Source organism: Lycorma delicatula, chromosome 3 (assembly GCF_047948215.1).
Source record: "Lycorma delicatula isolate Av1 chromosome 3, ASM4794821v1, whole genome shotgun sequence".
Lineage (NCBI taxonomy): Eukaryota > Metazoa > Arthropoda > Insecta > Hemiptera > Fulgoridae > Lycorma > Lycorma delicatula.
The window spans coordinates 179,366,680-179,369,802 of NC_134457.1; positions in this window are offsets into that span (position 1 = coordinate 179,366,680).

Here is a 3,123-nt window from a genome sequence, read left to right on the forward strand (position 1 = left end):
GGGGCTATTATGTACTTTTGACCTTTCCTGACTTTGCTGATAAAGAGATGCAGCTCTGGCTACCAAGAGCTTTGCCTTCAACAGACTACTACTGAAGAAGAAAATTAAATGGAACATTAAAGTATGTTTAATTATGCAACTAAAGAATTATGTAAAAAAATTATTCTACTCTGCAAAATTAATTGGTATGAGTGACCTATATTCAGAAGTCATCATAAACAGAGAATTCATAAAAATCAGTTAATGTAGTCTGATGTTATAAAGCCAAGCAATAACAGACAAAAAAATTAAGCTTAGTATCCTCCCTCTGAATGAAATTGCTTAAATACCTGAATCAAGCAACATACTAATGTAATGGAACCATTAATTAATACAAGAATGTGATTTTGAGTCTTGATAATGACTCAAGCTCATTATCAAGACTTTCGGTAAAATCTTGATTTTATCAATAAAAAGATAAGTGATTAAGCTACAAATTAAAAACAAAACTTTGAAGTTCTATGTTAAAAAAATAGTTTATTTGCAAAAAACGCACCAAAATCTAATACAGGTTCTTCACAATATATACTGTTTTCTTCATTGTTTTTTGTGTCACTTGTTTTCTCTTTTTTATTATCATGAAACATTAGACTAAAACTCCTTGAAAGTGATTTATGACATTCAATTTGTTTATAACTATTTAGAGTGATCTCTTTGTTTCTTTGTATATTGTCTCCTTTAGGATGGACAAATGTTACACTGGGAGTGTTTGAAGGTATATCAATTTCATTCTTTACTCTGCTTATAGCCTGTTTAACTTCATAGAATACATCAAATTCTACAGAAGATTTTTTGTGACGTAAATATTTTTTTGGACTGTTCAAGCTGTCTTTATCAGTGAAAAATATTATATCAAAATCCTCTGAATTTTCCAAATAATCTACCAAATATTCTTTTGCATTGTGTAAATGTTCTTGATCACTGAAAAATATTACATCAAAATCCTGTGAATTTTCTAGGTAATTTTCCAGAAATTCATTTGCATTGTGCAGAGTTTCTTTATCAGTGAAAAATATTATGTCGAGTTGTGCAGTAGGTACTTCATAATATATAGTTTTTAGTTTTGGATTTGGCACAGGATTATTTTCAGTGAAAACTGCAATATTAAAATCTTCAGTAGGTTCTTGAGTAAGGCTTTTTGTTACATTTTGCAATGTATTTTTATCAGTGAAAAATATTATATCAGAATTCATTGGAGATATCTTTTGATTTACTGAATTCTTTTTTTTCTGCATTTTTAACAGTTTTTTTTGTCAGAGAACAATGTTAAAGCTGAAGATAATTGATGTGTTGTAGTCAAGTATAGTTGTGGTACCTACTTTATTTTTTTTATATTTGTTTTTTCGTTATGTTATGTTATGCTATTATGATACACTAGTTATGTTATGTTATGTTATGTTATGCTATCAAACATTGATAATTTACCATGCATCATTCATCTTGGTTATTATGATTATAGAATTTGCTGTATAATTAATTAATCTGTAATTATTGTATATTAAACTGACTGTTGGTGCACGGTGATCACCCTAGAATAGTAATGTATGTAGTGTTGTTTCTGTTGTTAAAAATAGCATTTTTATTGTTTTATATGTACTTAAAATTTGTTTGTGTGTAATGCTTAATCAAATTTTATGTGTAAATGTTATGTTAATATTAACTAACAACTTGAAATTTTTAGTTTCCATAGAAATGATAAAATAATTTTTTATGTGTAGTAAAAAAAAAATTTTTTTTGTTAGATATAACATTGAAAAATTATGCCATCAAAATTATTTAATGATGAACCAAATTGTTATAATGAAGATGTCGTTATGCAAAAGCCTCCTTCGTATCAGATGCAAACAATATCTTCACGTCTTAAAATTGTTGATAAAGATCACTATCATAACAAAAATGTTGAACGTATTCCTTTTACTGTAGGTTCATCCTTTTTGACACATAATGTTAAGCTTTTGCAGCAGGAAACTTTAAAAAAATTAAAAACAATTATGTTATCTTATAAAAATGAAAATGTAATAAATTGTAGAAATATTAATGAATTAAGACGAATAAAATATGATATTGACACGTATCATCTTGAATCGATAAAACTAAATTATTTTACATTAGGAAATAAACATTACATAAACAGTGCCAGTAAGTATAGACTTTTTAACAAACCTAAGAGTGAGCAGAATTATACAAATTTCTGGAAACAAACAGCTTCACCTGAACATCGTGTAAAACAGCTGTTAAATGTAGGTAGTGCAGGAAATGTTGAGCAAGAATTAACTACACTTTTACGTCTTCATAACCAGTTAGAAAATATGATTAAAGACAAATCTAACTGCAATAGTAAGGCTAAAACTACTGTTCATGTTGAAGCCGAAAAACCAATTGAATATGCTACTCGTTTCCAGAATAAAATTAAAAATGATGAGCATTATTCACCTGTAATTCAACAATCTGAAATAAGTGTAGGCGGTCAGAATTCTTACTCGAGCAAAACATCATTCAAAAAAGAAAAAAAAAGAACAAAAAAGCATTATGTTGAACAGATTCAAGATGTACAGAGGGAAATCATTGAAAATGAAGAAGAGTATACTAACAGAATTGCAGATTTAAAAGAAAAACTCAAATTATCAGGTGACCCTACAGTGCTAAATTTATCAGATTTTGATTTACAGGAACCTAATAAAAGGTCTTTTGCTCCTAGTGTATATTCTAGAAGGAAAAGAAGAAGACGTATACGAAGATATGTGGTTCCAGAGTTAGATGATAATATTACTCTAGAAGAGAATGAAAATAAAAATTCAGCCTCCGAGAATGATGAAAGCATATCAATGAAGAGTTTTACAATCAAGAAGATAAGTAGAAATAAGTTTAAAAATGCATGTACTGCTGAAGAAAGGCCTGCATCACAACCTGTTTAATTATTTTGTTGATTTGAAATTATGTGAAATATAGAAATTTGAAATATCTTAAATTGGCATGCCGTTTTGAGGAAAATATTGTTTAGTAATTCTAATACCATATTCTTTTGAATTAATGTGATATAATCACACTCTTCACTGATATAAGAACTTTAAAATAATAATTTAA